The sequence below is a fragment of the Camelus bactrianus genome, chromosome 35, assembly GCF_048773025.1.
Source record: "Camelus bactrianus isolate YW-2024 breed Bactrian camel chromosome 35, ASM4877302v1, whole genome shotgun sequence".
Classification (NCBI taxonomy): domain Eukaryota; kingdom Metazoa; phylum Chordata; class Mammalia; order Artiodactyla; family Camelidae; genus Camelus; species Camelus bactrianus.
Window position 1 is genome coordinate 29,077,312 of NC_133573.1, and position 23,387 is coordinate 29,100,698.

Sequence of the window (23,387 nt, forward strand, 5' to 3'; positions counted from 1 at the left end):
ACATTTTGAATATTAGATTTTCAGAGCACGCCAAGCATATATTTTTGTGGCTTTTAAAAAATAATATCAAGCCAAGTTTGACCTCAGAAATTTAAATGATACTAACAGCAAAGCACATAAACTTTAGATACAGTTGAGTTTCCCTGTGTTACCGATTTTGCAACCATTTCAGCAACAACTGGTAGAAATGCCTAGAAATAGACTAGGCAAAAAATGAAAGCAAATTCATTTTTGTCATGCGGTGATCTTATAATCCAGCGTTCCTGTCTGTAATTTCCCGTGCTCTTAGCCCATGGCTCTCCGCAGGCTTATTGTCTGTGAAATGATAACAAGGCATAAAACAGTATTTCCCACCAAGACAAAGAACTCTCATCGAATAACTGAAAGGTGACGTCTCCCCTGAAGTTTATTGTAAATATATATACCTGGTGGGTTTTTTTCTCCCTCTCTCTGTAAGCCCTGCTTTTCATGGGGTGACATATCTGAAGCTCTTAGGCATTTAGTCTTACCAGCCCGGGTTCAACTGCATTAGAAACTCAGACCCTACCGTAGGGTGTGCATACAGCAGGGGCTTTATAAATAGACAGACACACATGCTGTTCTGTATTTATACAGACACATTGTTTGTCACTTTTGTGTCCTGACTGAGTGGCCTCAATCCTTTAAATATATAAACTGATTTATCCAAGAAGTTATTCTGTCCTTAATATTTATGCTTATATTTATGTTTATTTAAAAAACACTTCAGTTTTTCTAGGGCAGTTTTAGGTTTACAGTAAAAATTGAGAGGGAGGTACAGAGACTCCCCACTCACCCCTGGCCCCACACATACATAAGCTCTGCCATCATCAGCTCCCCCGTGGAGTTGATGGCTACAGCTGATGGACCTCCAATGACACGCCACCGTCACCCAAAGCCCATCACTGACAGTAGGGCTCACTCCTGGTGTTGGGCGTTCTATGGGTTTGGACAAGTGTATGATGACATGTGTTCACCAGCATGGTATTTTAAAGAGTGTTTTCATTGTCCTCAAAATCCTCTGTGCTCTGCCTGTCCACCCGCCCCCTAAGCCCTTGCCAGCCACTGACCTGCTTATTTTCTCCACAGTGTTGCCTTTTCCAAAACGTCATATGGTTGGAATGAAGCCTTTCCAGGCTGACATCTTTCGCTTAGTAACATGCATTTAAGTTCCTTCCATGTCTTTTCATGGCTTGATGGCGCCTTTGTTTTTAGCACTGGATAATATTCCATTGTCTGGATGGACCCCAGTTTATTTATCCATTACCTACTGAAGGATGTCGGTTGCTTCTAAGTTTTGGAAATTATCGATAGCTGCTATAAATATTTGCGTGCAGGTTTTTGTGTAGACGTAAGTGCTCAGCTCCCTTGGGTCAGTTTTAGTGCTGTCTTGGTTCCCTTCCATTCTGAAGTCAGTTTAGACTTTTTCTCATCTATTTAAGGTACACTAAGAACTTTCAAAGCATTTCATTTTTTCCTTGTTAGCCAAGTTTCTTCGTGTTTCCTGCCAGCAGAGAACTCTAACAGACAGGCCCTGGAGTTGGGCCGGAGCCCACCGGCATAATTTACAGAAAGCTCTGTAAACAAACTAACTCCGCTGTGCAATTGCAAGCTCAGAGCTGCACTTGGACCGCGCTGTACCGGCCTGGGAGGCTGGCAGTGATACCCGGCAGGGAACCTGGTCTTGCCCGAGCGCGTGGTATCAACGCTGCGGGCTCTCTTTGCGCCTGGTGCGACGGTCCTGCTGCGTGGGCCACGCGGATGACCTGCAGCCGTACTGAGCGACGTCCCCCCGACACCCGCCCGTGTTACGTGCCTGCACGAAGAACTAACGCTTCAGGTTTGACACGTATTTTATATCATATGCGGACTTGGAGGGAGGAAGTTGATCTTCCAGACCACGCAACGTGCTGTTGCTTTTCCAGACGTTGTCTTGTGCATCACCGTGCTTGCTGGTGGTGATGTGGGGGTCTGGAAGCTTGAACTTCTGTTCCAGGTAAACACTGATGACTCTGACTGTTGTCCACGCCGACTCTGCTGACTTCTGTGCCCTTTAGATGACAGTCGCTGACTGGTTTACCCAGGAGCTCGCTGGACCTGGGTCCTCAGTTGGCCTGAGCCAGTTCCAGTGGCTGAGAGTTCACAGACTCAATGTTTACATGTTGCCCCGAGTCCTGCTTTCATAACTTTAAGTTATTACAACATTGCCTCCATTTGCACGTAGTGATCTGCTTATTGGGAAGAAACAATTCAAATGTTTAAACTTGAAAGAGGTGCTCTTCCCACATCTGCTGCTGTTGATTTGATTGTTTATTTTTGTTTTTCAATAGAGTTAGTTTCTAGAAGAACTGGCTTCTAAATGTAGCCTTTCACGTGGCCTTGTGACCTTGAACGTTCAAGCTCAGATAGATACTGTTTAAATCAACACTGAAATAAATCTGTTGTGTTAACTTGCTGAGTTGTTGTGGAAATTGAATGATACAGAATCTATGATTTCCGGGTGTGGACGCAAATTCAGACTATCACAATCCAAATCTTTTCAACATATGGATGTAAAATTGACGTTCACATAGTGTGATTAAATTGCCAGGATTATGCAGCTAACTAAAAACCCTGTAAAAACTATAACATATTTTCAAAATGTAATGTGCATAATAGACAAACAAACCCCCCCCCCGAAACTGTAATGTGATAGAAAAAGGGAGATAATATGCTTATTATTATTTCCTGGAACCATTTTTTTCCCAATATGATGCACAGGATGGAAGACTAAAAGTAAAATATAAGGTATTTATTTGTTTAGGTAAGAGCCACACTGTGAGTCCATTCGGACAGAACTGTACAAACGGGGAGAAAACTGTTGGCGCGCCGTTTGCATCTGCCACCACTCACTTATTTCCCTTCTTCTCTGTAAAATAACAGCATCTGCTGAAGTCAGAATAGTGAGAAAGAGAAGGGACTTCTGGGCAAACGTGGGAGTTTTTACATTTGTTTTTATCTTCAGCCCCTCCTGGGAGGGAAAATATGAAATAGATTGCCTAATGTGTCTGACCTTATTAAGAGATGCTTTGCATTTATATTGAAGTTTGAAAAGATCGATGCTCAGAGAACCAAGGGCCCTCACTCGAATTTCAGTCCTTCCTTCAGCTGATACTGGTCAAGCTTCTGCAGCAGCCATTGTTCTTGATGCTGGAGATGCGGGAGTGACCAGAAGACAATGGTGGGGGGTGGGCAAGGATGCAGTGGTGTTTTGAGGAACAAGAAGGAAGCCAGAAGCTGGGGAGAAGGACCAAGGGTGAAGCTTGTAGGAATGAGGTTGAAAGTGGGAAACCCCATAAAAAGACTGGCAGGACCCCTAGACAGGGCCACTGCTCCCCTGCCGGCACCACCCGGTTCCCTGGCCCAGAAGCTCTAGCTCACTTTTTGCCTCTGAAACGGCTTACTTACCCCTAAAATTCTATTGGTTCCCTGAGCTCACTCCTGATTGGTTATTTCTCTCTCTCCTGATTGGTCCATTTCTACAAAGCTTGTTCCTAATTAGTCAACTTTTGTTATACCTTATTTGCATATGATGTTGCAAAGTGTAAACTGGCAGCCGATAAAAGCCTGTGTAAACCCGCAGACGGGGTCCAGAGCTTGGAGTGTTAACTTTTTTGGGCGTGCTGGCGTAACAAACCTGAGTTCTCCAGCTCTCCCAGTGCTGCTTGGTCTCTCGCCCAGATCCAGGTTGCTGTCACAACTGAGCTGTAACACTGAGCTGTAACACGTTTTTTCTGCCACAAAAGGAGTTGTGAGGGTAAGAGATGGTCAGAGGGACTGGCCTTCAGCCACTGAAGAGAGTGGCTTTCCCGCCAATGGAGAAGAGAAGCCTTTTCATGGTTTTGAGCCGAGACTGACATGCCAACAGGATCGAGCTGGATGCTGTGCTGAGACAGAATGAAGGGGACAAGCAGAGATGTGATGTGATTGGCTAGGAGGATTATCTGTGAAGTTCAGGTGTGGATTGTGTGTGTCATGGGTACAAGTAGGAGCCCAGGGTGTGGTGAGATGAGGCCGGCTGTGGGCTCAGCCTGAAGGCAGACCTGGTAGGACTGGCCCTTGGCTTGGATAGTGGATAAAGAATGAGTTAAAGGAGAATTCAAGCATCTTGGCCTGAGCAATGAGAAGGATGGTGTTCTCACTTACAAATATGGAAAAATTTTGTGCAAGGAGGCATTTTGAGACCTGAACTGGGGCAATGGAGGTGGTATAAAATTGGGAGTTTTGTTTTGGGCATAGTCATTGTAAGTGTCTACTGGACATCCAGTAGAGATACAGATGTTCCAATATACAAGCTAGGGGCCCAAGCAGAGGACAGGCCCAGGGACTGAGCTCCACGGTGCTCTGACGTTTAGCAGGTGGAGAGACAAGCTGTAATCAGCAAAGGAAATGAAAGGAGCAGCTAGTGAGGTCCAGGGAAAGGTCTGTGTGGTGTTTGAAACCAAATGAAGTGGTTTCCATAAAGGGCAAATGACCACCTGTGCCAAGTGCTGTTGTAAAAGGAAGAGAAAAAATGACCACAGGATGTCGTCAACTTGGGGGAAAGGCTCGTCTGAGTTGGCGCAAGAGAAAGTGGGAACACGGCAAGTGTAGTTTTGTACTTCTTTTGAGGAGATTTTCTGAAGAGAGGACCAGAGACGTGGAATGACGGAGGTGGAGTGGGGTCAGGAGGGGTTCATTTGTTTTTGGTGTGCTTACATACTAAACAGAATGGTCTAGTAAGAAGAAAAGGGGGGAAAAAAAGGATGATTTTAAAAAAAAATCATTGTGCCTAATCAGTTTCCTAATTAGTTTTCTCCAAGTTAATTTTCACTTTATAGGACTGGAAAGTCTCTAGGCCCCATCAGTCGTCAGACAAAGTTACACGTCCGTAGACAGCAAGGCCCGAAGGTGGGTGACTGGGGGCTGCTCTAGCTGGACACCACTCTGGATGCGGGGCTTCCTTCAGGCAACACTCTCGCCCCACGTTTCGTAAGCTTACAGAGGCATCGCATTAAGAAATCGTCAGTGTGCCCACGTTCTCAGTAAAGGATGCTGAGCGTTATTTGATAAATTGCAGATAAAGAGTTATGTTTAAAAATCAACCATTAAACATCTAACAATTACTTAAATGAAGTCTACCATTATTAGAGGGGCTTTCTGGGATAGAAGAGGCCAGTGCAGTCTGGTTTTTTTGTTTTTGTTTCACAAAACAAGCCCTGCTCACCATCATGCTGGCTCCAACGTCGGATTTTACATGCTTACAATTTATTTAAGATTCTTCTGCATCAATAATCGTAAGTGGGATTAATGCGAGGCTTTTTTTAGTACAGTTTTTTGGTAAGGTTTTCAGATCAATGTTTCACCTCATGATCTGGCAAAAAGGAAGTGGGGTGCTTCCGTAAATACAATGTAAGTGTGCCTTTAGGGGGGCTGGGACTCAAACCACTGGGCAGATCAGCGTCAGCTCCTTTTTCCTTCATCCTTAGGCTTAAAAGCCAGAGCCCCACAGACCACGGCGGCCCGCGTGGGAGCCCGCACTCCTCCCACACGCGCAGGAGCGAGGCTGCAGGTCAGAGGTGAGTCTTAGTGCTTGAGCCCCCTCGTCCTGGGTGGGGGCGCAGCTCTCCGAGGGCGGTGACAGAAAACGCAGGGATGTGAGACACCCTCGTGGCTACTGCCTCCAGGGGTGGGGCTCGGGGTCCCTTCTCAGCTGATGGGTCACGTTACCAGGCCGTTTAGTGACGTGAATGAGTGTCTTTCATGGAATTGTGTCTGTTAAAATATAAAATATTTGCCCCTTCCCCCCAAAAACATTACAATTCAAGGCAATTTCTGTTCTTTTCCTAAACGTCATTCCTAACTCAGGTCAGGGCATGTTCGGGATGGGCTGGGCGTGAATGGAGGAAGGAAAGTAGCCACAGTGTGACGCTGGATGAAGTTCACGTGTGGCCGCGTTTTCGGGCTGACGCAATTGTACGAAACACATTCTTAACGTCTAGGTGTGCTGGATACCTGCCGTGTCTCTATGGGACGAGTGAAACCTTAAATTTTATTTACTTACAAGCTATTTTTTTCCTACAGATTTCTTTTTAATGCAATTTACTTAACATTAGAAATTTGTTTAACTGAGGCTCTATCTGCCGTCTCTGGGAAGTAAAACGTGTCTGTGGATTTTTAACAAAGACGAAGTGGACTTCTACCCTCCTACTTACTTACATTTTCATGCTGAAGTTTAAACAGAGTAACAAATTATACACAAAATGTTTGCCAGAGACAGTTACCTTAGGTCATTCATAACTAGCACGTTATTTGGAATCTGCAGAAAACATGTTGTTTACGACTTAAGGCTAGGGGTTATTTTTGAATCACAGTCTTAGAAAATTCTAAACGAGACATGAATAAGAATTATAAGCTAGCTTATCTGATACGTTAAGAATTTGGTTGTTAATCTAATAAAGCCCTTGAACCGTGAGGGTCAATCCTTGTATCGATTTTCACATGAAATGGTGTTAAAGCAACTTGATGCTACAGCCTTCGAAGCGCCCTAACTGGGCGTTTGGCATTAAAGGGGAACTAGCTGCATACTCAAAACCACCGAAGGAAAGGAAACACTCAGCTTCTGTCCACTCGAGTATAAAGCCTCCTGCAATCCCTTCTGAACCGTGAAGGATTCCGTTGCCCTTGAGAGGACTTCCAGCTCGGGTCCCTTCTCGCCCCCGCTTGCAGTGAGTGGGACCGGCAAGATTTGTGGAGTGCAGGGTTGTTCAGTAGCTGAGAGTCTATTACCTGCCAGCCAGTGTTCTAGATCCCCGAGAAAAGAAAAATGAGCATAAAAAGGACGGTGTTCCCAGCCCTCCTGGTGCACACCTGCTTGTAGGAAACACGTCCCTAAGAAAGAAAGACCCGTCCGTAGTACAGAAGGAGCTACCACAGAAACAAACGGGTGATGTACCAGTCCTGGCGCGGAGAGCAGGGGATGTGCGTGCTTAGGAGCAGTTAGAGAAGACCGATAAAGCACGGGATGAAAATATGCAAGATGACACCACGCATCACGGATTAACCACGTCACAGCAATTAACCTGAAGGTGATGAGTGCTCATTATCTAAAATAAAAAAGAGAGAGAGTAGTACTGCCGTTTCGAACTCCAGCTCAAGACATTATTGATACAGACACGAGCGCAGTGTGCTTTTGGTAGACATTCTGTAGCTTACTTGTAGGTGTTCCTCCGTGCTCTCTGACCAGGAAACACTGAACTGTCCACCAGTTGGCGAAGTGGCCAGAGTTTCCGGTAGAACAGTTCATTGAACTCCTCTAAAATTCCAGAAATGTGCTAATACTGGTTCAGGAATAACGCATTTCAATAAACCTTAATACCTTGGCGACTGAGTTCCAAATGAATAGCCTTCATCCTGTTCGCTTAGAATAGGGAAACCACTCAGAAGGAGCATGAGTGGCGTGTGGTTATTTGCTGCCAGTCACACAAGAAGGATGAGTTTGGTGCAGCCATTTCACCATGTTCTGTATGTTTCTTGAAATATCACCGAAGGAAGAAAGAAATTGTGCAGATTACCATGAGATAATGATTGCATTTTGGGGGGAGAATGTGCAGTGAAGAACCAGATAAATCATACCAAAAATCAGACTTATGCCTTATACCACCTCCCTAAATTGAGCACATCTAACAAATTATGTCATGAAGTCACAAATAGGAAATTAGTTTTTAATACAAAAGCCGTACCATTCAATTGCTTTAAAAATTCAGGTTTTTAAAAGTATATGAAGACAAATACACGTATGTATCTGTATGGATGGGACTTTGTGCTGTACATCAGAGACTGACATATTGTAACTGACTGTACTTCAATTAAAAAAAACAATTCAGGTTCTTTCTGGACAGAGGAGGGGAGTGGGTGGCTGGCTTTCCCCAGCTCATGCAGTAGGCGCCAGACCCCTGGTGGCTGGGCTTTTCTGTGGTCCTGGGTACATTAAAAGGACCTGGACAATTTGATATCCAGGAAGAGGTGTGCAGCAATCAGAAAAGATGCCAAAGCAAATACTGTGTCAGCTTCAGAGTGAGCCAGGGAAAGGCACAGGAAGAGAAACGCAGGAGGTAGAAAGCACTGGGAAGTGTGTGTTCTTCCCAGAACAGTTACAGAATAGCAGCTTCAAGACGCACACAAAGAAATGCTGACTCATACCTTCCAGCCCCCAGTGGTGTCGGTAGCCCGGTGCCCAAGCAATAGGGAAGGAAAAGAAAAGGGGACGTGGGTTGTTAGTCAGAGGAGCCTCTGTTGCCACAAGTAACATTGTTTTTGTCTCCTTACCCAGTTTTCTGGGAGAATTTTTACAACAGTTTTCTTTGGGGATAAGTGATGTGATAGAAGGTGCGAAAGTTTCCAGCACAGCTGTGCCCATAAGAGAATCCATCTGAGCAGGAGCAGAAGACAGCTCCCAGACACCCGTGAGATGAGGCATCACTTGTCAGAGCAGGAGCCGTTTGTGCGTGGTGTGGGGGCAGGGGTGTTGGGGGGGGGGGGAGAAAACATAAGCATCTTTAAAGCAAAGAAACCAGAAGTCAGGGAGGGGATTTAACAGCTGCTGTTAAATTTCACACTTATGTGTGAAACATGGGGGAGAGTGAGAGATGTCTGAAGAATAATTTTGGAAGTTTTGGATGTGTGAATGACTATGTCAACCCCTGATTCACCACTTCAGGGAGATCTACAGTAAGCAGATTCTTTTTCAAAGATGTTGGTTTTAGAAAAGGATTTCTATTCCAGGGTGGAGGCTGACCCTGGGGAGACTTGGCTTTGTCCAGATTACACATGTGTTTATCAAGAAAGTGTCCATAAAGAAACACTTCCATGCACAGTAATGGCTGCAGACATCTGAACAGAAATTCATCACTGCGCTTGCCCCAGGGCAACCAACCATTTCATGTGCCCTTATTTTGTTAAAGGAGACACTGACTCCCCAGCAAGAACAACATCAGCAGCTTTCTTGCGTTTTCCTGCGACGGTTAGCTTACCGGTGCCGTTAGCTGCAGTGAACGGGGAGAGAGCTGGTGACAGTTTACGCTGAACACGTGTGGTTGATTCTGACGTTCCGTGAGAACCAACAGTAACGGTCCAGCAGTGATCCTGGGAGGCAGGTTCTCCCAGTACCTGCTTTCCTGGTACACTGCTATGGTGTCATTGTCACCTGTCCCAACGTACAGCAATTTCAACAAATCTAATTGGCATAAAAGAGCATGGACTAATTATGCTATAATACATTAAATGTTGAATAGGTGTTCCAAACCTCTTATGCCCATGTTAAACGTCTTCCAGTTGTGCACGCGTCCCTCGCTTTGCAGACAACGCCTAAACATCGGAGGAGTGGCTCGGCGCCGGCATCTCTAGGTATGACATCACTGCAGCCCTCGGTTTGCATTCATGGCACGGTTGCATTCAGTTTGTGATGACGAGGGGAAGTAACTGTCTTGGTTTTACACAGCTGCCTTTATTATATTAAAGTGTATTTTAAATTTTCTATGTCCTGTTATTTACTCTCTCTCTCTCTTTTTTTTTTTTTTGGCTTTTCTTTATCCACGGAAGTTTTGCTTTTGGTCTTTTTTCAGGGACTCCCACGAAATCCAATATTACTTCTGACTTTGATAGGTTCCCGTATTGTCTATCTTGTCTAATTTGCAGAATCATGCCTTTTACATTCTTATCAAGATCATACATACACTAGTCTAGAAAAAGTAAAAATCAATATTCTCTTGCCAACTATTACCGTGTGTTTCAGAAGAGTTTCAATTTGTCATAAAACGCCAAAGAGTGAGAGTCGACAATACGGCATGAAACATACAAAGAGCAGGAGCTGAGAATTCAAATCGCCCGAGTTTTATCCTGCCTGGGCTGCTCAGAGCTGTATTCCCTTCTATGCGCTGTTGTTTTATCACCTGTAAAATGGGAATAATCACATTGACCTCTTTTATTTTAGAAACCTGTTGTTGGGTATTTCTGGGGGTTAATGCAGGGTTGTTAATTCATCAATAATTGTTCCCCCATCTGGGTTATTTCCTCCTGTTGAAACCTAACCCGATGTAGGGGTACAAAAGCCAGAAGTGACACAGAAACTGCAAAGAGGAAATTAACTCAACTTATCTTTGGCAAATAAGTCACAAAAACACTTCTCAGACGTAAAAACGATAAAGGTATGTGCCAAACTAAAATATATACAAAACTGACAAGAAGAAAGGTTAAAACAGCTGCGTAAATAAGTGACAGACATTTTCCCACGTGAGGGTAAACGGAACCGTTTTTAATTAGGAAAGCTCATGATTGTGAGAACAGGGGTGTAAGTTTTTATTGAAAAATATAGAAGCAAGAAAATCAGTTTGGTCTTCATGTCATAAATAAGGAGCCAAATATATTTGTTTCTGCATTGAAGAATCTAGTTTGATTCCTAAAGCATGTTCTGCTCCAAAGCATACTTTCCTATTTTCAACCTACAAACTCACTTATCCAGTGTATTCATGCTTGTAGAGTAATGATGTGAAAATAGCTTTTATGAAAAAACAGGTATGAAATTGTCAGGAATGGCAATTTCTTTTGAGGAGTTAATCCATTAATTTCACGATGACATGTTATGGAGAGAGAGGTGAAGAGAGAGAGAGAGAGACAAAGACGGCGCTTTATGTTTCTCATTAACTCAGAAATCAGAACAAAGGCTGAAAAATTGATGATGTAATGTGGAAGCACCATCGGAAGGCAGGTCAGTGGCCCCCGCTGGCTGGTTTCTGCTCTGAGATTAGCATAAATGGTGGCTGACACGTCCACGTCAAAGTCACCACAGGCAGGGAGGTTCTTACCTTCAGAAAAGGTAAGGCGCTTAGCAAATCTCTTGCACATGATCCATGATTGCTTTAGAATTACTAGCTGAAGATAATCACCCTGTACGATCCATTAGAGTCGGGGCCTTTTTTCCTAAATGCTTTTAGAAATAGGAAAGGCATCATATTAATTCTCCTTGATATTTCATTAGTTTCATGTCATTTGTTTCATTAGTTATCCGCTATTTCACACTGGTGTCAATGACACAACGCTAATTTCTTGACACATACTGTTTTATGGTCCTCATGAATTGTGCTCATTATGGAAAATGGGATTAATTTTTTATTGGTTTATCTTGAATGAATGATTATAGCGAAATAATTCACTTTGTAATTGTTGCCAAGAAGATACGTTTGCAGAAGTGTGTATATTTCTAAAAGAAACAGTGTGTTGGGGATAGAAATGTAGAGTATTTGACAGACAATGAATATGAATTACAGAGTCACCATCACTCCCTGAAACTCACTTCCTCGATCGCTGTCTCAGAAGACAAAGATAATTTTTACAATCTAATCTAATTCAAGAACATGCTTACTTTTTAAAACTGCTGATATCAGTGACATTTTAAAAGGTGGGAGAAAGGCTTCAAAGGATTTAATGTGATAATTTTGCTTATCCAATATATGGACCAAATTTGGCATTGCTATTCAGAAGTGTATAACATTACTACTGTGCATTAAAACCTTGAAATAGCAACTATCCCGGGAAACATTTTGGCCACTTAACAAACTATTAAACAGAGCTGTCATATGAGTTAACAATTCCACTCTGAGGTACACGCCCACAGAGTTGAAAACGTGAAGTCCACACAAAAACTGATACGGGTGTGTCCACTGCAGCATTATTCACAATTGCCAAAGAGTAAAATCAGCACTAACCTTCGTCAGTGGATGAATGGAAAGTCAGAAGGTGGTTGTCAATATCACGGACTATTATGCAGCCATGAAAAGGAATGTGGTACTCATGCGTACTACAGCATGGATGGTCCTTGAAGACACTGTGCTGAGTGGAAGAAGCCAGACACAGATAGTTACGTCTTGTATTGGAAAGAGCACGCAGTGGATTATAATACACCCCCCGCCTCTACCATGTCCAGTGACCACGCTTTTTGTGAAGATGCCAGGGATTTAGAACAACAGGAAACAAACTGGGATTGTTAAGAACAAATAAAATAATTATTTTGATACTACTTGGAATTCTATTTTTATGAGGAAAGGGAGTGTTGTGACTTTTATGTTGCATTGCCATAATGACTGCATAAACACATTTTTAATCTAGTGGACATAAGTCCCAAACTATGAGTTCTCAAGAAAAGAAAAATTATATATATTTGTGTGTGTGTGTCAAATTTCCTTAGTAAGAAATGAAACAGGTACAAAGAATTTTAAGCCAGATGGAAATGAAGGGTGATTTGGCAGTGAGGCAGCCTGTGACCTTAATATGTCACCTTTAATTAACCCAAAAAAGTCTTATTTATTTTAGTTAAGTGGTTTGTGCTTATTCTTTTCATATTTTGTCATGGAGCTAACAGCATCATTAATCATGTAATTTTAAGTGAGCATAAATTCAGAACCTCTGAGGATGAAAAATGAAGGGGAAATAGCCCCAAATTCAATGGCAACAGTGACTTTACAGAAAAATTCACCAGAAAGGAAGCTGTTACACATGCAAATTGAAACTCCCAACATGAGGCAATTGAGGAGCTAAATTAAATCAACGTCATGAGACTGAGAGCGTGAAGGAGCTGTCTTCTTTGACAAATCCAGCTGTTATTAAACCAGGCAATGCACTCGGCCCGCTGCCAGCCTAGCTCTCAGAATGCCGCTGACGTTGGAGATGCCAAGAAAATATATTCCGTGAGCGTCAGGAATTCAAATTCCAGTCCTTAAATGTAATCAGGTAGCAATGCAAATACTCCAATTACTTGAGAATCAGAGGTTAGGCAATTCAAATTCCTTTTCAGCATGTTTTAGATTTTATTTTGTTTTGCTCAATTTTCTTTCTGTCCCGTCCTATGATTATCTGTTAAGAGGCTATCACAGCAAGTACATCCAGCACCTGCTTCCATCAATTAAAAAAAGGTGAAATCCTAAAGTAAATTACTGTTTTCTCCTTCCTGGTACAGACATCAATTCAATAATGGGGAGAAACAGTAGGTTTGGATTTTTTGTTAAATGCAAAATATAAGGTTTATTTGACTTGTTCTTTGCCTTTGTTTCATGCAAGGGGGGGTAAACCTTGAAGATATTCAATCTTAATTTCATGTGATTATGCCAAATTACATTATCCTGACAATGGTAATAGTGGTAACTGATTGTAAATATGTCTTTTTGATTGTGACTAAAAGAAATATTACAATTCTAATTGTAGACAAATTAAATACACCAGGGATTTGGCACCTGAAATTTCAGCCAGAAGAGGAAACAAAATATGTATAATTTTCTTTTGGCAGACTAATTCTGAAGGGGGGTATGTTAGATAGAAGGGAAATGTCTCTAGAGCAGAAGAAACAGATATATAACAGAGCCTCCTCGCCTCCCAGAGGCCCCACCTCCTGACACTGTCACACTGGGGGTTAGGTTTCAAAATATGAGTGTAGGGTCCACAGACATTCAGACCATAACGTTTCTGGAGGAGGTATCTGGACCAGGACTACGGCACCTCGATGATGCCGAATTATAGAATCCAGTCCTTCTGAAACTATTTACTTCCAAACCCTTTTGGAAACATAAGGGGTGATGCAGGACACGGGGGAAACAGTCAAGGCTGCTGTAGTGGAAGGCCTTCCCTCTCTGGCCCAGAAGATGAAGGGTGTTGATATCTCGGCACACCTGTCACCTGTGTATGGCAGGTGGTGGACCCTGACACAGTGTGGGAATTCCATCCCTCCCACAAGACCCAGGTCTGACCTGCAAGGTGGACAGAGTCCCCTGGAGAAATGCCGGACACACTCAAGGTTGCTAATGGCAATGAAAAATTTGCACAAGTCTTTTGAATAGCAATTTTCCGATAGAAGGAAAGAGAGAGCGGGGGCGGGGTGGGGCAGAAGGTAAACAAATTAGGGCACACAGTATTGATAGCATCCTTGGAAGCCCTTAAAATACCTAATTATGATCCGTCCTCAGAGCTGCTGGGTCTGCAAGGGACTTAAAAATGATAATGGTGCCTGGGTTGGCATCATGGTGATTTTTATCTTAATGTCTTTGCTGTCATTAAAGCTGAAACAATATTCTTTTAGCAAGACCCCTGTAAGGCTGAGGGGTATTTTAATCCCTTCTTAAGATGAGAGGAATGAGTTAGAGGGAGATATTTGGGTCCTTCCTGCAGCTGAGAGGAGTGGAGGGTGGGAGGTGGAAGTGCCCCAGAGCCTGGATGCGGGGCTTGGACGGGCAGGTTTAGCGCGTGGGTGACAGCCTCTGGGCTCTGGGCGTCCGCGCTGTTTGACGGCAGGGGATCAGACCAGGCAAACTTGCCGTATTTGTTTCCCAGCCATGTGGCCACATTCTTCATGTTCCATTTTGTCACAGGAAGGGATAATAAGGGGAAATAAGGCGAAAAGCTGAACGCCTTCACTTCGGTTTGGTTTTGTCTTGTTTTAGGTAAACACGTGCTCTGCTTGGCTGCAATGATGCTGGCCTGGTGTTTAGCTCCTTGGTTCAGCCGAGGTACGGTCTCCACCCCCGGGTTTATGACTTTAATAGTTATTCACTCGAGTAGCTGTGTTTCTGAAGCAATTTGGATCGCGTCATTGGACACAGTTAAAGTCAGGCGGGCTGACTGGGGCCGCCCGTGTTTCTTACCGTGGGTAATTGCTGTTTCTGCAAGTGTCGGAAAAGTGCCGTGTTTTCACAGAGCTGCGGACAACACTGTGGGTTCAAGGGAAGCAAAATGTGAAAACGATTTCAGTGCTTTTGGGTATTGATTTAGGATGAAACAATACGAATCCATAGTTAATACGCTAATAAATCAGGGCTTATAAGCTGCAGATAGCCATCAATCCGAAGGATCTAGAAAATGGCCAGGGTAGCATCTTGACACTTCTTCCAGAAAACAGTCATGATCTTCTTCAACTGCTCACCTGCTCCGTCACCGCAGGCCTGCCAACTCACGTGTAGCCAGGAGAGCATCCGAAACTGAAGCCTTATTTCTAGTCATCTTCTGCGTGAAATTTTTTTGTGTGTCGAATGTGCTAGTAAGGAAGAAGGTCTTGAGTGGCAGTGATGTCCACGAGGAAATTATAATACAGGACAGAAACTGAGAATCAGTGGTGGCTGGGGAAGACGTGAAATGGTCCTGGTGTATTTCTTTCTGTGCCTTAATGTTTCCACAATCCGCTGTTCAGGCAGCACAGATTTAACGCCTCCGTGGGGCAAACCATGGCTCTGTGCTAACAAGGGATGAGATTTAAGTTCCTGCCTCTCTTTAGGGGGATGTGAGAAACATTCCTTTGGGTCTAGAAGGGGAGGTGAGCATTTGCAAGTGTGGAAGGAGTGCCCTTCAATGCTGTCACTCCTGGGAGGCAGGTCCCTGTCAGGCTGCACCTTGAGCTCTGCTGGTCCCAGGCAGTGCCACCTGCCCATCCTCTGTGGACCACTGCTTACACCTGGGGCAGACAAGGATGGTGCCCAGGTCAGGGCCAAGCCTGCTGAAGGCCTCACACCCAGGAAGGAACACACCATGGCTCAAAAAAGAAGACTCATAATTATAGTAAGTAGGCCTTTTTGTTTTGAGGTGGCTTCTGCACAGACCTGACTGTTTAAAGAGTAGCAAGACCAGGATCCACACACTCCCTGGTCCTCCCTGGGGGGTCAGAATTTGGGGTGCACTTCCACGAGGAGTTCAGAAAGCCCTGGTGAGCTGAACCCATTTACCCTCGACTGGTTATGATGGATGTGTGTGCTTTGTGCCTCCGCTGCTTTTTGATAACGAAGTGCAACAATGTGACACAGAGCCCGCACCGTCATTTTCACCCATCAGGAAGCCTACACCAGCTCCCGCAGCCTGGTCTGAGTCAGGCGGTTGACCTCTTCGCAGTAGAAACAAAGAGGTAGAAGGGAGCTAACTCTGTAAGGAGAATCCACACACCTCACTGCATCTCTGGCTGTGGCAGAGAACGGTAAAAAAGTACAGAACCTCATAATTTCTCCAATTGCTTGAAAAACCTTTGCTGTCCTACCCTATGTTTCAAGCATAATGTAGCATGGAAATGTCATGATTTTCCGTAAAATCTAATTGTACAGATTTTTCTGTGAAATCTTAGTCATGTCCTTGGCCCATTTTTCTACTAGTTTGTTTTCTCTTTCTTATTTAACTTTTAAATAAGAGCAGTAGCTATTTGCCTAAAAAGTATGCTGTTTTGTTTTTCAATTTGTGTTTCTCTTTTATGACTTTACAATAAAGTTAAAATGTTTGTATAATTAAAGTCATATATTTTGTTTATGGCATATTTGTTTTTGTACAGCTTAGAAATGCCTTCTCCACGCCATGTTTAGAGATCAGTGGTTCCACATTTTCTTCTAAAGAAAATGTGGGTTTACTTTTTAAAGTTTACTATTTGATTCTCCTGGAATATATTTTCATATAAGAAATGAACTAGAAATCCAATTATATGTTTATTTTAAAGAAAGGGTGAGATAGTGTTTCATCACATTTATTGAATATAGGATTCAATTTAGAGTGAGTACGCACCTAAATAAATCCAATTACTTGCACTAAGCAAAGCAAAAACATCATGCAAAGTAAAGCCATGGGTGGATTGTTTCTTTTTACTTTTACCTTTGAAGATCAAAAATTACATAGGCCTGGAAAAAAATATAAGCATGTATAATCTTCTAATCCAATAACTGTGAGAAGAATGCTCATGAAATAGAAATCAAGAAAGAAATATTTGAAATTGCTACTAAATATTTTAATTGCTGGTAGGTTTTGGTTTCCTGCCTGTCTTTGGACACTTCCTTAGAAAGAGCAAAGCTCTTCAATAAAAAAAAAAAAAAGTTAAATAAGAAGACATCGCAAAGCGACTTACTAGGGCCACTGAAGAGTCCTGTGAGGTGAAGGAATAGAATTAGGTTAAGTCATGTTGAACCTGCTTTACTGCATGTGGGGGGAGATAATTTCTGCAATAAACAACCAACAAGGGTAGCTCAACCTGATGCATATGCTGTAAGATTTTAGATCATTATATTAAGACCCCAAAACTTATTATTGCAAAACTCTTGCTTTGCTTAAGGTAACAAGTGTTTTTATATAAAAGCAGAAGAAAAAGAAGGAGGCGGCGAGGGGGGAGGGTGGGAACGGGGAGGGTATGAGGAGGGGGAGTGGGAAGGACAGGGATGCGCTGCTATTTTAAGCCTTCTCCTTCCTGTGTCACATCTGTAGGGAGTATTCTGGTTCAGTATTTCAGACAATTCACCAATGAATCCTAACAAGGTCAAGAATGAAAGGAATGTAGGTATCCAGTGTTAGCAAAACCTGAAGGAAGCCTCCAGATCAAGTCAGGAACTGTGGTAGACTCTTAATTTTGCGTTTGAAGAAGAACGTGTCAGTGGGTAGACAGGTGAATCGAGTATGTATTAAGCTCCAAGTTAAAGGTCACTTCTAAAGCCAGTGATTCCCCACCCCCCGTCATACAGAAGCAGACACACACACACACACACACACACACACTCTTCCTCCTCTGAGGAGGCACCTGGAGAGAGACAAAGACTGAGTTTCCCGAATTTATATCCGATGCTGACTGTTCTAAAGAAACGGGATGTGGGCTATCTGGTTTCACATCAATGATGCTGTTAGGAAGAAATGGCAGAGGCTGATAAGGACTAAAGGAAGAATGCTGTGTAAATAACCTGGCCTGGCTTGCCGAGGAGACTTTATGAGGTCATTTACACGGTAGAATAGAAACTAGTGCACTGGGATGGATGTAATGCCTTGCTCGCAAAGAATTAAAATTCACTTTGTTGCTCCACACATTTTGAGAAGTATGGCATTCCTCGTGACTGACGTCTGCTTCACCCTAAAATAAGTCACTGACCAATGGTTAGGATACAGCTACATGCTTAGAGTAACTGCTTCTTGGTCAAAATAGAAACAACTCAACTAAAACAACAGTCTTCCTTCCTTCCTTCCTTCTTTCCTTCCTATTGAAGTATAGTTGATTTACAGTGTTGCGTTAGTTTCTGGTGTACAGCAAAGTGATTCAGTTACACACACAGACACATATATATTATTTTTCAGATTCTTTTTCATTATAAGCTATTACAAGAAATTGAATATAGTTCCCTGTGCTCTACAGTAGGTCCTTGTTGTTTATCTATTTTATATACAGTAGTTTGTATCTGCTAATCCCATATTCGTAATTTATCCATCCCCCCTCCTTTTCCTTTGGCAACCACAAGTTTGTTTTCTGTGTCTGTGAGTTTGTTTCTTAAAACAGAAATCTTCTATTCAAGCAGGCAAATTTGCATGTATCGTATGTAAGCCAGAGCACTGAGACACAGTCATTTTAAAGGTGCAGCCCTCACCCACCTGCAAATAGCTTTGTGGTAAAATTACACTCCTCTCAGTTACTTGTTCATGATAGAAGATGCACACAAAGAAATTTGGGAACTAGTAACAGCCATTTCTTTTTATTCCGCCACTTGGCTCTCCTATTTAATTGTTAGCTATAACCCCATTCATTGCCACTGGAAACAATAGCAACTTTCTCTTCCGCCTCAGCAATTGCTTCATGAATCAAAGAGCACTCACTGGTAGGCTGCAAGGGTAATAATCATAAAAATGCACCATAAATTTCTCTAAGCGATCATCGTATTTCATGCCTTATTATTAAATGGAAATTTGAATTTCTCCACTTAGGTTGAATGGAGATGTTAAGTTGCATAAAAGGTCTCATTCAAATGTATTGCAATGTGATCTATGAGGGGGTGGGGGACGGTAGGGGCACAGGATTCCATAAGGGGACTTCCCTCATTTGTGATGATGAGGCTGAAACCCAGGTGTGCAGACTGGTCGCTCAGCCTCATCTTTCCCCACCTCCAGCATCCTGGGCACCAGCGGGCAGTATCATTGCAAATGGGGCAAGCCCCTTTCTTCCCCATCAGCTCGTCTGAACCACTGTCTAGGAGAAACAGATTTGGGATCCTGTTTCCAGTTCGCGCTGCCCTGGGGAGAGCTCTACATCAAGATTGCAAACAATACCCTAGGACCCTGCTGGTTACCTTGTTAGCAACCTTTTGGTGATCCTTATGTATCCCAGCTGGTAGCAAAATAAAACTTTTTGACAGTTCGTTTTGAAACATACGTTTCTGATGGAAAATTACAGCGGGGACACAGGGGGACACAGGGGGACACAGCGGGCAGCGCTGACCGCGCCCTGCAGCAGGTGTCTAGAACAGCGTGCTGCCTCTTGTCTGCCCAACACACTCCCCTCGTAGACAGGACGCTTTTGCCAAAGTTTGAAAACTGCTGTGGTCGATGTTTAGTAAGTGCTTACTGGCCGTTCGAATTTTAAATGTGTCTGCAGGATTACTTACAAGTGACAAAATCAAAAACTATGTCAGATAAAACTGTATAAATGGTCCCTTTTCTCTTAGGCATTCAAATCTCAGACCAAAATCTGAAAACAAAAGAATCCATTAATGTGACACTTCAATCTACAGTAGGTACATTCAAAGAATTCCAGACGGACATTTATGCCAACAAAGGTTCACGCTGTCTGAATCATGGTGTACGCTGGTACGTTACTTCACGCCGAGAACAAAAGTGCTCACAGAGACTCCTTACTATCTTGAGGGGCACTGTGGGTATTACTGCCCGGGTGTGCGCTGGGGTCGGGTGGGGAGAGACTTCCCCCCTTAGTAAACACAGGAAGTCACCCTTCTTTATTTTATGGAAATCCGTTCTTCCACTGGCATGGTAGAATTGCATGTGGATAATTTTCACTGTATTTTACTGGGCAATTTTAAAGATTCGAAAATATAATTTAATGTTATAAAATTCCAATTAAAGGGCTTTCAAAGAGTTGTTACTCTTGTAAAATTGTGTGAAAGATATTGTGCTATAACAGCTTGGTATAAATGAGGTTGTATTTAATTCTTACCACTGCCCTATAATGTAAGCACAAGCATCCTTACATAGGAAATTGATGAGTTCTAACACCTATCAATTGCAAGAAAAAGCACTGTCTGATTCTGTGAAAGGACGCAGTTTTCTGAAAGATCTCAATATTTTCAGAACAAGTAATACAAAAACAAATATTTTTGTAACTGTGTAAATGATATGTGCATGCACATGAGGAGTTCAAACAACATCTCAGAAGAATGACGCAGCCCACAAGCACGCGTTTGTTACAACCAGTCTCTCCTTCCGGGTTATTAGTGAAACTCCACGAAATTCAGGCCCAAAGCAGAGTAATGGTGACTGTGAACATGTCAGGAACATGATTCTTCATTCTTATCAGACACTCACTGCCAGGGGGTTCGTTTTGTGGATGCTGAAAATTGTAGTGGAACTAGACTGAACAGTTGCCTCATGAAACAAACGCACACCGGGTTTGCTCCCCAAGGCCGTTTGTGGAACGCCGCGTGTCCCCGGGCCTCTGACTCTCCATCGCTCCAGCAGAAACGGCTGGGCTAGTGGGAGACACGGCCGCTGGGGACCGCTCCCGCGGGCAGCAAAGCACCTTGTGTTTTAGCCAGCGCTCTGCACCGCAGCGAACGCCGTTTACTGTCCCCAGTTGGATGCACCTGCGTACTGGCCCACTGGGTCTGACCAGGAGGACAAGGGTTTTGGCCCTGCTCTCTGCTCAGGACAAAGGCAGAGCTGGCCTTTCAACCCAACAAGGCGCTCCACTGGACATCGCAGGCTCCCACGGGAGCTTGACTCTCCGAGGGCAGGCGGGAGTCTCCCAGGTGACAGACAGCGGGGTCAGCCGGGGTGAGGCTGACGTGTCTGGGGTGGTGAGCAGTCCTGGTAAGGCTTCCCTGCTCTCAGAGCTTGCGTTCTGGGCAGCTCCGTCAAGCACGCAGGGCAACACACAGGCAGACATCGAAGCTTCCGTGAAGGAGCTCTAAATTAAAAATGACAAAAATAAACGAACTCAGACTGTCTCATTTCTGTTTTTTTTTTTTTTTCCCTTGTTCCTTTTTCTGTTTTGGAAGCCGGTCCTCCAGTACGTGCTTAGCCGCTGAGCTAAGCAAGGGCAGAATCTGACTAGGAGTGAAGCTCGCCTGAACCGTCCTTCTGGAACCCTCCCAAGAACAGAGTGAGAAACGCTTGGCCTTCCGGGCCCATTAAGGGGTGAAATGTGACCAACGACAAAAGTTTTCTACTTTTCCAAACCAAGCCACTCCAGGAAGTGGCAGTTGACTATAAAACAGGCTTTTAGCCTGAAATGGAATCTCACTATTTCTCTACATCTTTCCATGCAAATATCGTTTTAAAAACACCATCAGCTGATGGAGACAATTCTTCAACTATTTTACCTCAACTTTCTCTGGTAAATGATGAGGGATGCAGCGGACTTCATCCTCTGTCACACGGGGCATTTTTTTCTATTACGTGAAAGCAGAAAAGTAACTTTGAGCCCCAAGAATACATGGAAATACATTATCCCCATTTCCTCCATGTTGTATAATGAATCCCTTTGAAATATATTACATTTCTTTCCAAATTGGATAAGTGTTATTTGTCATTCTATATGTCTATGTACGGATATGCACGCAAGTACTCATATTTATGTTACATCTAAGCATAAATATTTATACGCCTAGATTTTACATATTTTATTTTAATGTTACATATTTTATATTTTACTATCTGTATATATATCTGAGCATAAATATTTATATACTTATATTTATATTACATCCAAACATAAATATTTATATGCGTATATCTCTGAATATGGGCGCTTAAAAGAGAATCACTTACTGTGTTTGCATTTGCTCACATAGGGATTCTGTGTATCTCAGATATAACAAATGTTTACTGAGCAACTAGAGTGCCAAGCACTCTCTTAGATTTGGGGGTATTTCAGTCAAAGTTAGACCAAAATTCTGTCCTCATGAATTTTAAATTCTGTCAGTTGCAGCGTTCTTGACTTACTGTTACTATTTGGGGGGAACCACTATTTGTGGTTTTGTGCACTGTGAAAAATATTATTATACGGGAAGAATAAATAATTGACATTATTATGTTTTTCTGCGTTCTTGCTTCATTTGTATCAATTATTAAGCCTAAGATACTTCTATCTGGATCAGTTCCATTTTGCTACTTTATATAAGTACGATCTTTATTAGGAAGCACTCTATGGTATTTTTAATTCGTATTTTAGCTTTTAATAAATATTGCCCAGAATAAAAAATGACACATAAAATTCAAATCAATGTATAACTGTTTATCTTCTATGTTAATTTATTGAAAGATAAGGTTGCAAAGAGATTTCTGTATTCTGTATTCTGAGCTGATCAGCCAAGCCAAATTTCCTTTTGAGTGTGGTCTTCTCTCAAATCAATCGTGCTACGTTGTTTGCTTCATTACAAAAATTATATGAGACCGCTTGTAAAAGTGGGTAAACTACAACAGGCTAACATGTTAAAGCTGATGATAAAATGGCAGTGGAGAGACATACAGGCATATGTGTGACTGAGATGCATTCCTGTTAATGGGTTCTACTTAGTGTCTGCGTTTCTCAACCACAGTTGCCGATCAGCATGATTTAAATAGCTCAGAAGTACAGACTCCCTGAACCCTTCACCCTCAAAGTCTGACTTGCTTGGTCCCTTGAGGTGGGAACCTCGAAATGGGAGCCTTCCAAGAATTTCATAAGTGGTTCTGATCTAAAGCGGAAGTGCTGTGTTAGTTGGACCTAGATCTGTCCTTCAGCTTCTGGGCAGGTCAGATGCATCTGACTCTTTCTTATAACAATTCTTTTTTTTTTTTTTTAAGACAGATCAAGAGAAATAACTTTAATAAACGTAACAAAAAATCCACTAAAATGTATTAGTGAGATCTTCACTTTACATTACGGTATATATTTAAATTTGATATTGGACTTCTAAAGCTTGCTGAACTGGGGGTTATTTTTTCATTTTAGATGATTTATTGTTTTTTTTTCTAATTTCACAGGCTGTCTATGTTCATTGTAGATAGGCAGAAATACATAAAAGCAGAAAGTAAAACTTAACTGTCACCTAAACTCCCCCCCAGAAAAGCATTATTAGCATTTTGATGCATTTCTTTCCATTGTCTATATATTTTTTTTTAAATTGAGGTATAACTTGTCTTTATCACTATGTTAATTCCAGGTGAACGACATAATAAACTTGAAACAGTTGTGATTGGTGACACCGTATTTGTGTCATTGCTGTCAAATTTTCTCAGCTACTTTGTATGCATTTTGTATACTTTCTACATACTCTGTATGTAATAGAAACAAAAGAAAATTTAGAAAACGTGCAAGCCTGGAG

At 42.6% G+C, this 23,387-nt stretch overlaps 1 long non-coding RNA gene across 1 annotated transcript; it reads left to right on the top strand.

The window, feature by feature from the left end:
* Positions 1–1,648: 1,648 nt before the first annotated feature.
* LOC141576034 (uncharacterized) lies at positions 1,649–22,079 on the top strand. Its single transcript, XR_012504250.1, has 3 exons — positions 1,649–1,858; positions 5,526–5,615; positions 21,078–22,079. It is a non-coding gene; the product is annotated as an uncharacterized LOC141576034 (long non-coding RNA).
* Positions 22,080–23,387: the final 1,308 nt, after the last annotated feature.